The sequence below is a fragment of the Corvus moneduloides genome, chromosome 4 (assembly GCF_009650955.1).
Source record: "Corvus moneduloides isolate bCorMon1 chromosome 4, bCorMon1.pri, whole genome shotgun sequence".
NCBI classification, from domain to species: Eukaryota; Metazoa; Chordata; class Aves; order Passeriformes; family Corvidae; genus Corvus; species Corvus moneduloides.
In genome coordinates, this window is record NC_045479.1 from 69,338,501 (window position 1) to 69,352,633 (window position 14,133).

Genomic DNA, 14,133 nt, shown 5'->3' on the forward strand with positions numbered 1-14,133 from the left:
TAAACCCCTTTCATCTCTCACCAAATCAGTCACTTGCTTCAAAAAATACTTAATTGCCAAAACAAAACCATTAGTAATGTCGAACAAAGCATTGTCTGTCCACACTCTCCTTCTGGTGCATCAGCATTCATCTGCCTGTCTCACAGATTTTCAGATGCTCTGACTGTCCCCTCCTGTTAAAGATCAATGAAAGCATCAATCCCTCAGAAGATCTGAAAAATCTGAAAAATTAGGGCTTCAATTGGGCAGCCCTAATTAGTGGATACTTCTTAAATATTGGGCATTTCAAAAGTTTCACAGGAGCTGTGTCCACAGTTGCCACACTTGAGTATTTTTTTTTTTTTTTTTTTACTTTTTATGTTTTAGTATAGGAGAACTAGCAGCTTTACCAGCACTAGAGAAGTTAAGGATGAAATGGCTATCAGTGCTGCTCTGCATAGAAGAGCTGCAGACATTGACTGATCTATTTTTTTTGCAACATAATAGATGGGATTTTCCATAGAGCCCCAAGAGGCACGAAAGCAAACCAGGAGCAGTGACACCAGCTGCCCTACACAGTGCACACAAGTGCTCACAGCAGACATCTTGCCCCATGCACATTGTCTGGCCTAAAATCTGAATCCTTGCCCTGCACCATCGTCAGATATACCTATGGCAGAAGCTCAACACCCCAGATACCTCTTTGCAGAGAAAGGGAGGCCACTATCCCTCTTCTGTCTGCAGTAAGGAAAAGGTTAGTAGATTTTATTTCATGTTGCCTTGAATAAACCCACTCCTAGAAAGGGCACCAGCACAATTTGAAAGTCACATGGGCAAAGTCCTGTGAGCTTCCCTATGAGCCCTGCAAAGTAGAAAACCCTATTTGGCACTGAAATATATATGGGCATTGTTCCCACTCACACACATATCACCTCTGTGTTCCAGACATCATGTCCAGGGAGCTGAATATAGGTGTAAATTCTTTCCTACAGCTGCTTTATATTCCAGAGAGACATAAAAAAGACTTTAATGTAGAAGATAATCACCCTTCTCGTTCCCACACTTGTGTGCATGTTATGTGAACAAACTCCTGAGAAAAACGTGTTATGGATGCTTTAAGTGTTGAGCAGCTTTACTGTTACCCATAAAGCAGCTTTACACCAGTGTCAGTGATTTTCTTTGGTATATTAGTTTTATTATTGTAGCCCCCATTGTCCTCATGCACAAGGATCACCTTAAGGACCAAAGAGCCTACAGTCTTCCTTAATTATATCAGTATAAATAAGATCAGAATTTTGTTCTGTTGCTTCATTTCCCAGTGCACTCTTAGTGTCGGTTTAGGTAACTTTTCAAGTGATTCTTCCACAATGAAATTCCATGGATTTATTTAAGTTCAGTATGTTTTAATATTATACTTTCAAGAAAGGAGCAAGCCTGTTTCCTCTGGTGGGGTTTATTTTGTAGTGAATGGGCACCCTTTAACACCTTTGTTGGCAACACAGACAGTGGGTTCAGTGCAGCCTCAGCAAGTTTGCTCACAACACCGAGCTGTGTGGTGGAATTGACACACTGAAGGGAAGAGATATCATCCAGAGGGACCTGGATGGGCTTGAGGGATGGAACTGTGCAAACCTCATGATGTTCAACAAGGCCAGTGCACCTGGGTCAGGGCAATCCCAAGTACAACCACAGGCTGGTCAGAGAATGGATTGAGAGCAGTCCTGAGGAGAAATTGGGGGTGTTGGGGGACAAGAAGCTCAACATGACCCAGCGAGGTGTGCTCACAGCCCAGAAAGCCAAATGTGTCCTGGGCTGAATAAAGAGAAATATGGCCAGCAGGTCGAGGGAGGTGATTCTTCCCTTCTACTCTGGTAGGGTCCGGCCCTGGAAGAACAACACATCTCATGTTCCCAAAAAGGACAAGTCCAGAGGAGGCCATGAAGATGATCATGATGCTGGAGCACCTCTCCTATGAAGAAAGGCTCAAAGAATTGGTATTCTTGAGTCTGGAGAAGAGAAGGCTCCGCGGAGACTTTACAGCACCTTGCAGAACTTAAAGGGAGTCTACAAGAGAGCTGGAGAAGGATTTTTTACAAGGGCATGAAGTGACAGGACATCGGTCAATGGATTCAAACTAACAGAGGACAGATTTAGATTAGATATTAGGAAGAAATTCTTTACTGTGAGGGTATTGAGGCACTGGCACAGGTTGCTCCAAGAAGTTGTAAATGTGCTATCCTTGGAAGTGTTCAAGGCCAGGTTGGATGGGACTTGGAGCAACCTGGGATAGTGGAAGGTGTCCCTGGCCATGGCAGGGGTTGGGAACTAAATGATCTCAAAGGTTCCTTCCAACCCAAAATATTCAGTGGTTCTATGAATTACAACAATGTAATATATGCAAAACTTTCACTTTCTGTGGAAAAAGCCCCAAACAAATAAACCAAACAAACATTCCTTCCCTGAAAGCTCAGTTCCTCATCTCAAACCCCAGAATTTATATTCCCCCAACTATTCAAATTTTATCCAGGTATCCAGATACTTCACTACCCATGAAACCTAAGGGAAATTATACAGTGATTGGCTTCACAGTTATTGCAATTTGACATTGTGCTTTTCAACCTCCAGGGTCTCAATTCTTATTTGAATTACACAGATTAGGTATAGTGGCACTAGTGAAATCACTGTCAATTTATAGAGATGTTAAGCTGTGAACAGATTCTGCCTCAAACCCAACTAGTACAGAGACATGACCGCGTCAGTGGAGGCTGAACCTCTACTTGTACACTATTGTTATTTGGTGGACTAAATTGCTTTCAAATTGCAAAAAATCTGTTTTTAATTTTATTAATTTAGATGGATGTAAACATTTAGGCAGTAAAGAGACATTTGAATCATTAATATTCTCCATTTGCTTATAATCGTATTAAGAAGGAGCATTAGATCTTTTGAAGCTACTCTGAAGTGAAAAAAGAGTTATATATGTAATGCATCATCAAACCTGATGGTTTATATAATGCAGCTACTCATTTCTTCAAATTATCATGAAGTTAAAAAAAAAAAACCAGTCCGTCTCCACTTTTTACTACCTGTCTTAACTGCTTCATACTTTCAATAGTCATTCGCTAGATCTTCTCATTCCTACCTGCAGCAGTGAGGAGCAAAGCAGCCTATATTAATCTCATTCAGGCATCTCTTACTGCCACTTATGTAACTGCATTCTAGACAAGCAAAAGGGTTTTGGAGTCTGAAAGTCATCAATATCTCATTTTTATCTGTGCTCCAGACATGAGGAGCATCACTATGTAGGGCTAAGAATAAAACTAGCATGAGAAATAACAATCTGGCCTTTGATCTGTTGCAAACTCTTCTCTGCTGCAAGGCCTGATTTTTGCTGTAATTCTAAAAATAGGTCTAGGAAGCACGAACCCCAATTAGATAGCTAAAACAAAACCCAACAAAAAACCTAAAAAAAAAACCCCAAAAAACCACCAACGGAAAAAGCCTTAACAACAACCCAAAACCAAACCAAACCAAAACCAAACCTAGCTTGCTATAGAACAGCTACTGCAGATTATTGCAGGTAGTTCAGGAGTAAATCCAGCACCAAGAGAGTGCAATTCTGGCATAATCACAGCAGGATTTGTTTACTACATCCCTCTCTGCATTCTGATAAAAGTAACATGGTAAAGTTCATAGAACTATCAAAAAACTTTATACCTTGAAAACTGGAAAGTGAGGGAGCAGTCGCAGGGATTGTCACTGACTTAGTAAAGCCTTCCTTTCCCCTGAAGCATGTTGACTTCACTCACTGTGTCTCACTCCTCAGGCTTTGATCCTGACAGCATCTCTCCAAACCAGGCTCCCTAATTTTACCGGGTGTGTGCATACATTCATCTTCAAACTGTTGATAAAGTACATGACTGTTGTCTGGATGTGATCTTAGATCTGCAACTTCTTTGTAGGGCAGGTTCATATTATAATCATGCAAAGCAGCTTAGAAACAGTGTTTTGAAGAAAGAGATCTTAATAATTAATTCTGTCTACATAAGTCCCTTACATCACTTGTAAAATCAGTATATTAATTAGCGCTGTTTGTGGCAGTTTTACAGGAACAACAGCTTTCTCTCCCTGGTGCACTTGTAGGAAAGCCTTGTGTCTCTGCACATCCTTCTTTCCTGTGATTGCACCCCCAGAACAGCTAATAATTTTGTTTTAGAAAACCACAGCATTTGAAAAGCATTTCAATGAAGTTTCAATGCTCAGTAATTGGTAAAGACTCACCAGGGTTTAGTTATATTCTTATGCCTACACCTGCATCTCTGCCCAAGACAGTAGGAGTCACCTGAAAGACACTTGTTACAGTACAAACTGGTTAGCAGCTAAATCAAAAATAGCTTTTATTAACTGTCATTTCAGAAGGATTCCATTTCATCTGCAAGGACTCTCATGTTTATGAACGTACCACAAAACCCTGAAACAGTTTATGTATATTTATGTCCATAAGTTGCTATAAATAAAAGAATTGGTTCTTAGACATAACACTGCAACGGCTCTTCTCCAGCAGCCTTCAAAAATCCCCATCATTTTAATTGAAGATGCCTTTTTTTTTGTTTGAGTTTTCTTAAAGCTGTATAATGCAAGAGAAAGAAGTTGAAGGAAAAATGTTTGCTCAGTTCAAACAGCATCACATGATGGTACGTTCAGGATGGCATGCCTTTGAAAAGGCACAGTCAAAAGTCTGAAGGCTTCAGTATATTCTTCATCTAATATCTGTTTTGGATGGGACTTACAGGAGACACTCTGAGCTTTGATCAGGGAGTTATATTTAGAAGAACTACACGAGCCAAATTATTTTTCCAACAGATTCATGCCTTGTTTTCTGTCCACTGACTACCCCAGTAGGTCCCTGGATGGTGATAAATGAAGGCAGTTGCTTTAAAAAGCAGGGAAAAAAAAGAAAGCATGGCCCATCACTAATCAGATAAAGCAAGAGATATTATTTATACTGAGGATGTACTGTTTTCACACAGCTTCAGAGGCCTCAGTTTCTCAAAACACTGCGCTCATCTCTAAAGGCAATGAGACGAACAAATGCTGACACGCTTTGCTGAAACATGGCCTTGAACCAACAGTCAAATTAAAAAAGTGCAGAAGACACCAGGCATCCTTTGAATTTTATTCCTACTTAATGGACAGACAGGCAGAGGAATAGAGAAGATACGTGACTGGAATGTGTGAGGATCTGGGAATATGAAACAGAATCTGGTTCCAACATCTTTTGCAATACTGCTGGGATGCACCTTTTTTTTTTTTTTTTTTAAGATAATATATAAATCTATTATGGTAAGTCATGAATTTTGTCACATTGCAATGACTAGCAGGTGATTCTCATGGAGATGAAAGAAGTATGTCTTACATTTTTAATCCAATGGTAAATGGCCAAGCTACCATTTTACCCTGTTCTCCATGGCCTGAAAGTTTTGCAGAATGTCAGGACTGCTGGAGTTTTTACAGTCAGTTGTCACATTGCTGACTGTTAAGCATAGAAGGACAAATTCTGACATGACAGGGAGTCATCTCAGATAGGGTCTTCAGAGAGCTCATTGCTGGCTTCTAATAAACAGAATGTTAAAATTTCCTATCTACCTCTACGCGAACAGAACCTTGTCTTAAGACGAGGGACCTCTTTCAGCCTGTGAATCCTTGGATATACTTTTACTTTGTTGTCCCTCTTTAGTCTCCTAATTCCATGGATTCCTAAAAAGACAGTTTTAAAAGATCTGGGGATTTTTTTTTTAATGTAATTATTTTTATAACCATATTTAGTAAAATGAACGAGCCCCTAGAAACTTGTCTGAACCACACATTTAACCACAGGTCAGAAATGTAAAAGTGCAAATAACACACGTACACACAAATTTTTCAAAGTCTGAGTTGCAAGAAAAATTGACAGCAATTTCATACTATAGCTGACGCTGAAATATGGTAGTGATTAATAAATATAAAAAAAAACCCCTTCAGTAACTCTGAAAATCAAATTATTTTTAAAATTATCTCGAACATTTACTTGAATTTCTTGGCACAGAGAAATCACCTGAACTATTTATTTTATTGGAGCAACAACACTTTAGAGCAGCCTGAGGATGTGACAGGTACAAGGTCTATTATTACACTTGGATTTAACCAGATAGAACAGCTTTCAAAGTACATTACTGATAAGGGATGGTTTGATACGAACAGCCTAACTTTATTAGAAGCTCAGCTGATTCTGAGTTCCAGAAATAAGGTAGCTGAAAATCCCCCCCTGTTATTTTTGATAACTTCAGTGCTATATAAAAACAGGAGACTGATGAGATTCTGATAAATAACAACCAGCATTAGAGGAAGGAAATCAGTTATGTACATTGTCATGAACAGATTTCCCAGTTTTTGAGTATGAGGATATTAACTTCCTAAACATAAGCAGATTTGAAATCCCAAAGCAAGGAAAACTTAAATATTTAGAAGCACTGTAATCCCAATATGATATTAAAAAAGGAAAAGAACCCCCTCTCTTTGTCTCAAGCCTTTCCAAGCTTTTATGACAGACCAGCTGAGGAGTTTCTTACCTTGCTGTCTTCACAGCATGTACTTGGAAGCTCAGTTGGATATGGTTATTAAATGGTTCCCACCTTTAACAATCAAAACTCCAAAGATCCATTAAACAGATGAAGTTAAAGACGACAACTTTAAGTGTGAAACATTAAAAAAAAAAAGAAAAAGTTGCACTCTTGACTAAAGCAGGCAGAGTTACTTACAAGGAAGGCTAATCCATTCGACCTGCTAAAGCTATATTTCACATTTGATTAAAAACATGCCACTCTAAGTACACAGAAAAGGCTGGAGCATGACGGAGTCGGGCCACTCCTGCTCTAGCCAATATTTTCTGTGAACTTGCGGGGAACTGGCAGAAACATTAATCTTCTTTCCATCCCCTCTCTCCCCCCGTTAAATCTGCTGCTAGGAAAACACTCTCTTGTGAAGCCCATGGGGAAGATGTCCCCGCTGAGACAGGATAAAAGACTCTTACATGACTCTTACTAGCCTGTATTGGTCCATCAGTGGCTCATATCCAGGAAAACAATCTTATAGTCTGTTGATCTGTGAAAGAGCCCTCCACAGATTGCAAGCAAGGAGCCAGCCCCATCTAGTTCCCACTATAAACACACCTTTGCAAAATAAACATGTGACTGGCTCTTTGTGGCAGTGGTTTACTGGATTCTGTTATCCCTGTGATCACAGAGAGGTAAAAAGATAAAAAGGATTGTTGAAAAATATATATATATTTTTTAATGCCCTGTACATTCTTAATTCTCTTTTAAATTCCCTGGTGTTGTAGGATGCTAAATGCACTGAAAATTCAAATTGGCATCTAGCATCCAAATCACTGAAAGAAGAAGTGCAGCAGACTAGAAAATGAAAGAAGAAGCCAAAAGGCAAAAAATTCTAAGCGTAGCTGCTGGCATATTTCTCCCTTCTCTCCCCTGTTTTGCAAGTCACACTATTTTCTAATTTGCAAGGAAAGAAATTAACCTGTAACAGAATGTCACAGTCTCTGCCACACAACAGGGGTTTATTGCATTTAAGCTTCAGAAAAAATTAATTGTAACTTGCAAATAAGAACTGTATTCTCTTAATGATTTAATGGCACCAACTCCTTTTCTTGTATTGTTTCTGTTGAAAAATGGAACTTATTTTACAACAACTAAAGAAAATTTTCCCAACACTTGAAATACATGTTTTTTCTTTTATTAATGGAGTGTATCTGGGCCACTCCATAATTTAATCTCTTCTTGCATTGCCAAAGTTTCACATCCTTTAATCTGGTGTAGTAATAAATGAATTTATTACTGGATAGTACTGTCTTGCATAGAAAATGACAGACATTGGAGCATTTTGGGGATCATAGAATCACAGAAAATTTTGGATTGTAAGGGACCTTAAAGATCATATTGTTCCAGTCCCCTCCCATGGGCAGGGACAGCTTCCACTAGACCAGATAGTTCAACACCACATCCTACCTGGCTTTGAACACAAAGTTGAAGGGATGTATCTCAAAATCAAGTTTTACATTTATTTGGCCTTCATTGTCAATTAAAAAAAAAAAAAAAAAAAAAAATGAAGGTCTCAGCAGGCTGTTGAGATTGCCTAAGAGAGAATATACCTGTCTTGAAATGGAGCTGGTAAGAATTAAAAAACATGAATAGCCTATAGACACCTAATTACCCCCAATGCCTTTGGTCAGATGCATCTTTGAAAGGGTAAGATTCTACTATTAGATGTGTGTTCACTTCTTAATAATGATTCTGGGAATTTGTAAGAGTACATACAAACCCCAAAGCAACAAAAAACACCAAATCCTGGCACAAGAGGACAAGATTCGATTGAAAGGAACTCATGGTCATCCTGTACTACTTCAGGACAACACTAAATTTTTGCAGATTCTTAGAGCTGGAATAATCTAGATTAAGGCAGAATAATCCTCAATTTCAGCCCATTATATAATTATGCAAACATTAACAGTGGAACCAAGGAAAGCAGTGTATGAGGAATCTCAAATATGCAAACCATATCAGAACTGCAAAGATCTCTGTTCTAGGCCTCCACACTATAAGCAGAAAAATAACATGTCCCCATGACCCATCCTGAACAAAATCAGCCTATGAGAACCTCTTTTTTGTGTGTCTGATGTTTCATATTTATTTGAGGTAAATTTTTCATCTGTCAAAGGGATCAGTGATAGAGAAATGGGGCAAAACTAATTTATGAAACAGATAAGACATCTATTTCTTTTGGGTTTGTATGCTTTTGTCTCTATTATCCACTATAAAGGGTAGTCTTGATTCCAGAATGTAACCCCCCAATAAAGTTAAGACCTCCCCTCTCTTCTATAAAAGAATTAAATTGTTTTGATTCAGCTATGAGTTCCTGTGAACAAAAGATAGATTTTTCAGAAGTACTTGAGTTGCTAAATCCTCTGGGAGCCAGAAATTTATTGGTAGTGACTAGGATACGAGCCCCTAAATGCTTAAATGTTTTTCTGCTATAAACACAAGTTGTTTTGAAAACTGTACTAAATCCAGTGCTTCCCTTTCCGTCTGTGAAATGTAATTGCTACAGGCTCACTGGAGAGAGGATATTTACTGGGCCACAGTTTAGTAAAGCTTATCTGCACAAACACACAGGTAAATTAAGGTGGTTTGACTTGGGAAAGAAACACCACGTTTCGGTTTTGTCGTTACACTTTCAAATAGAAGGTGCAGTAACACTGTGGGATGAAGCCAGTACGGGGCTTATTTTGAAGGTATAGAACACTAACAAAAAAAAAACACAAAGAGGAAATAAGGAGCAAAATGGTGGAGGGGGAAATTATGCATTTTAATTTGTGGCTGTTTTTCTAACGGAATAAATTCAGTCCACCACATCCTACTCTTATAGATTTTAATTTTACAAAGATGAGTAAAGAGTGAAGTTTTCCATCAGGGCATGCTGTCAGACAAATGATAACCCTGTGTATCCCCTGCCCTACTTTAACTGCATTTCCAAAATCCTGGTGTCATCACTTACACAAACAGAATATATTGCAATACCTGAGATATTGCTGGGTCTTTTTTATAGCTTTAGTTGCTCAACGATCATTTTCCTCCAGCTTGTAAAGATTATCTATGCATTCATATTCCATAATTCTACCTTTCAGAGCTATAAAGAGTTTAATTTTGATTTCTTTGAAGCCAACTTCATGAAAACTGTTTGACCATAAAAACTAATTAGCAAAGACTCTCGGTGTTAATCTTGTGCAATAGACTATAGCTGGAGGATGCAAAAAGACCATTTCTTCCATAATAACTGCAGCATTTCATCATCTTAAGCTACACAGCAATGCAAAGGTAATGACATTTTTATTTTATCTTTTTATGATGGGACTCATCAATACCACTATCCATTTTCATTTTTTTTCCTAACATCTGCTTGCAATATCCAAACAAAGTCTCTAGAGGATCATACAATAATTTTCAGATGCTAGTACACTGAAAATGAGGATTTTGAGATCCCAAGAAGCATTGATGCCGTGTAGTCTAATAGTATAAACATTAGCTCTGCCTTTGAATTACTTGCATTACAGGCAGTTAGACCTCCTAAGAATGGTGCAAGACAAAGGAGTCGGCTCTGTTCTCAGAGGCAAGAGAATTTCTGTATTTAACAATGAGGGTGGTCTTTGAGCTGAAAACAAACATAGAATGCCTTGGGTTGGAAGGGACTTAAAAGATCATCTAGTTCCAGCCTCCCTTCTGAGGGGGGTTTGTTCCATTTATGCCAAGTTGATGACCCAACTTTCAAGGAACTTTCAAGAAAGAAAATCTTGAGTGGAGATTCTGATACAACACACATCCTGGGTGACAAACAATTTTCAGCAAATAATAGCAACGTCATTCCTGGCTGACTTATCCTCTAAGAGAAACCAAAGAATAATGCTGTATCAATCACAATCCTTCTGTGGCTTGTATCACCCTTGGAGACTTAAGGAACTAAAATTGTTTAACAGCAGTTACCTGAAACTGCCTTCCTTGTTCATAAAGATCAGAGCAGTTCAAATCTGCAAGCTTTGGTGGCTGCACCAGTACTTCTTACGGAAAATCTTGAGAAGCTTCACTAGCTATCATGCAAGTCCTACGTTGCTTGCAATCAATTCTTTTTATTGTTTGATATTTGCAAAGTACCAACAGTGTTCTGCACCAGCAGGTAAAGGCATGAAGAGAAATTCCTTGTCACAAAGAGATTGCCATTTAGATACAGTGTACTGACAAAGGAGAGAGTAATGGGAAGCAAAGAATGAGTAGAGTAATCGAATGATGCATTTAAGCATACATTTTGTTATCTCTGTGGGATTTTATGTTTGTTTTCTTTTTGACTTATTGAATTCGGTGCTCATACTTTTCAATCATTCATTAGTTAAACAGTTCTCTTGTGGTTTGAGTAGATTACGAAATGAGGACTGGGACAAGCTAAAACTAGGAAAAAGGTGGGTATTTTGTTAAGCAGAGGCAGCTCACATCACTTCTGAAATACCTTTTGCTACTTACCCATCAGCATTTACCAGGGATCTGCCTGATGAAGGCTCTGCTCTCCAGAATTGCTTTGTTCTTAATGCCAGTCGGTGCAGCCTTTACAGACAGCATCACATCCTGCAGACACTGCAAGTTGCCCAGCCAAAAGCCAGCCAACCAAATCAATGGGATTTGGAACATAAAATGAACATAGGCAGAATCTGTCTAATTAACTTGACAGATCATGGAAAATGGGTGATTTTTTTTAGCATCTGTCAGTCTATTAGATATTATTCTGTGAGACAGCGTAATGGAAAGGATTTATGGACTCGTTTATTTTTTTTCTTCTCATAAAGAGTCAAGGGGAAAGTTGGCTTCATATGATTTTAGACCTCTTCAGAGAAGGTGTCCACTGACCACTAGCTCAGACTCCATATGTCTCAAAGCTTATTTTTCCCCATTGAGTAAGAAACAATCCATACAACCTATTTTAAATATTTTCCTTGGGAAGATATTGCTTATTTTCTCTAATGAGCATTAAAAAAGCACTGAACAGCCATTCCAGATGAGGACATCTGCAGAACTGATGTCAATATGCAGGTACAACATAGTGCTCAGATTCATCTAATGTCTGAATCAATACTCCATGGCAATCGCGGGTCAGCAAAAGTTTCAAGTACAAAATAATGCCAAATCTACATTGATCCCTTCAAGTGGAGGTACCTGTCATGTATTTAATAATTTTTCACTAGTAATCTAGAGATGAGGAGGTATTTGAAATATGCAGTGTTAAGAAAAAAGGTAAAATTAAACATACATAAAACATTTAGAAAATTCCAAGTATTTAAGGTGGATAAACTTACAGGTAGACTTTTCATCATGCTGCCCTAATTTAAAGAAAGTTAGCACTAAAATGAAGAGGTTAAGTATGCAGAGCTAAGATGACCTGACAGTCTCACAGCTGGGACAAGAAAATATTTAAAAGAGTGATTTTATCCCATTTTTTAGCAATTATGGAAGTAAAACTTCTCCCGGGCAAGGCAAGTAAATTTGGCCCTTTTCTTCAGTATGAAATGCAGAAAAAAATCTATTTGGAAATTTAACATGGACAGCCTTAATTAGCCAATCAAGTTGTACTTGTAACTATATTGTATATTATAATCTCTTGGGACAAAAATCACATTTCTCTGTGTGCTTGTCCCTTACTGGGAAAAAAAAACTATGCCAACCCACCAACCTGACTCTTGCTAGTTTTCACCATCCCACTATTAGAATATTGCAATGAAAATGAAATCTTCATTCTAAAAATATAAGCACAGTGTACATTCGGAGTCTCCAAAAGCAGGCTGAAATATTTAGTCAGTATTATTCCTTCCTGTTGGGGCAAAATTCTGTGTAAGTCTTACGACCTCAGAATGTCAGCTCAGGTTCAGTTCTGACTTTTAAATGCCAGTGATGCCTGATCACCTTTCCACATTGCATTCACGAAGAGAAAAAGTTTTCAGGACAGTACAGGTGATTTAGATACAGCTTAAAATGGAAGACACTGAAGTCACCTACATTTATATTCAATGCTGATGTAAACTACAGCATGTAATATTTCCAGTTGCTACACACAAATCTGTCTGGACATTTGGTGGACTCTCCTGTCCATACCTTGTTTCAGGGGCCAATTATCCACAGCAAGATGATTGTCATTATATGCCAAGAGGTCCTCAACAAGTGCATTAGACTGCATAAGTGGGAAAGCATCCTTATATTTAGGGTAACAGTGTCCTTTCAACTATTTTTGTAACATTTCATTTCAGATGGACTCAGAAGTAAATCAATAACCTCAGAACATGCTTATCCAACAGGTTTGGAACTTCTTCTCAAAGGATCAGTTTAATTAAGTGTGGGGGATTTTTTTAATCTCATTTCATAACACTATTTTTTTTTTTATGAAGTACAAAAAAATAACTTCCAAAACAAGTGTCTCACATTCTGAAAGCTCTTTTTGGAACATATGGTCTTATCCTTCAGAAATTATGAGTTCTCTTGACACAGGCTGTGACAATCAAGTTGCACATGAAGTACTGCTATATTATAATTACTCAGTTATGCCAGGCTTTTCAACAAAACTTTCCCAGAAGTTCCTGTCACTCAATTTTTAAAGTGCATTCAGAGATTTGAAGCTTTAATGAGCCTTGATAGAGTTAAGTAAAGGTCCCACCCAGCCTGTGAAGGCAATCTCTGCTCCATGCTGAGCATCTTGGCAACAGTGAGCCCCAGGCGACAAATACCAAGTCTCAGGCAACTTCCAGAGAATTCAGAAAGCTTCAAGCTAGAAACAAAGTAGCCCATGAAAATGGCATCAATGCACACCCATCTCCTGGGAACAGATGGATCCATGACATAAAGCTTTGTGAACTGAGAATCGAGCCAGGCTGGAAGCGTGGTACCATGTTACAAACTCTGCTTGCATTTCCTCAACACCTTCCTATAAAAAGACTCATTATTGACATTATGTTAATACATTTCATGAGGGTCACCTCGTAGCCTCTTAACTTAATAATGGAGTGAATTTGGCTGGTGTATTAGCTGGTGCCCATGTGAGTAGCATTTTAATTCTCAATCTGAATTTAGTCCATATGGAGTTTGCATCTTTTCCAGATCAATTTTGTACAACCTCAAACCCTGTGTTTTAAAGAGCTGTGCCCAGTCACTTCTCAGTAAGGCGCAGGGTTTCTGATTTTCTCAGCTCTCTCTTTGCCATTCTCTTTCCAAAATCCAATGACTCCTCTCCCAAGGCTGCGTAGGAAAAACCAAAAATGCTAAACTCTGACAACTTACTTCAGCACAGCAAACAAAGCTACATTAAGCATATACATCACCCTAATGAAAAGTAAATACAGTTCAGGGCAGGGCATATTCTGAATAAGCCTCTGATCAGAGGTGCTGCCCTGGCCCATGGACTGAAGCTGCAGCAAACAGTCAATCTTCAGCCACCACCTGGCATCGCTGCAAATTGGATCCACAGATGGGAGCTCTTCATGGGTCAGCAGCCTCCAAACCTCCCACTTCGCAAGAT

At 38.6% G+C, this 14,133-nt stretch overlaps 1 protein-coding gene and 1 long non-coding RNA gene across 4 annotated transcripts in view; one reads left to right on the forward strand and one right to left on the reverse strand.

Annotated features, from left to right (window-relative positions):
* CELF2 (CUGBP Elav-like family member 2) overlaps window positions 1-14,133 on the reverse strand; it is a 550,002-nt gene that overhangs the window by 280,777 nt on the left and 255,092 nt on the right. The gene's annotated exons all lie outside the window — the stretch shown is intronic.
* Window positions 1,555-14,008, forward strand: LOC116442379. Its single transcript, XR_004239535.1, has 3 exons — window positions 1,555-1,633; window positions 10,596-10,604; window positions 13,996-14,008. It is a non-coding gene; the product is annotated as an uncharacterized LOC116442379 (long non-coding RNA).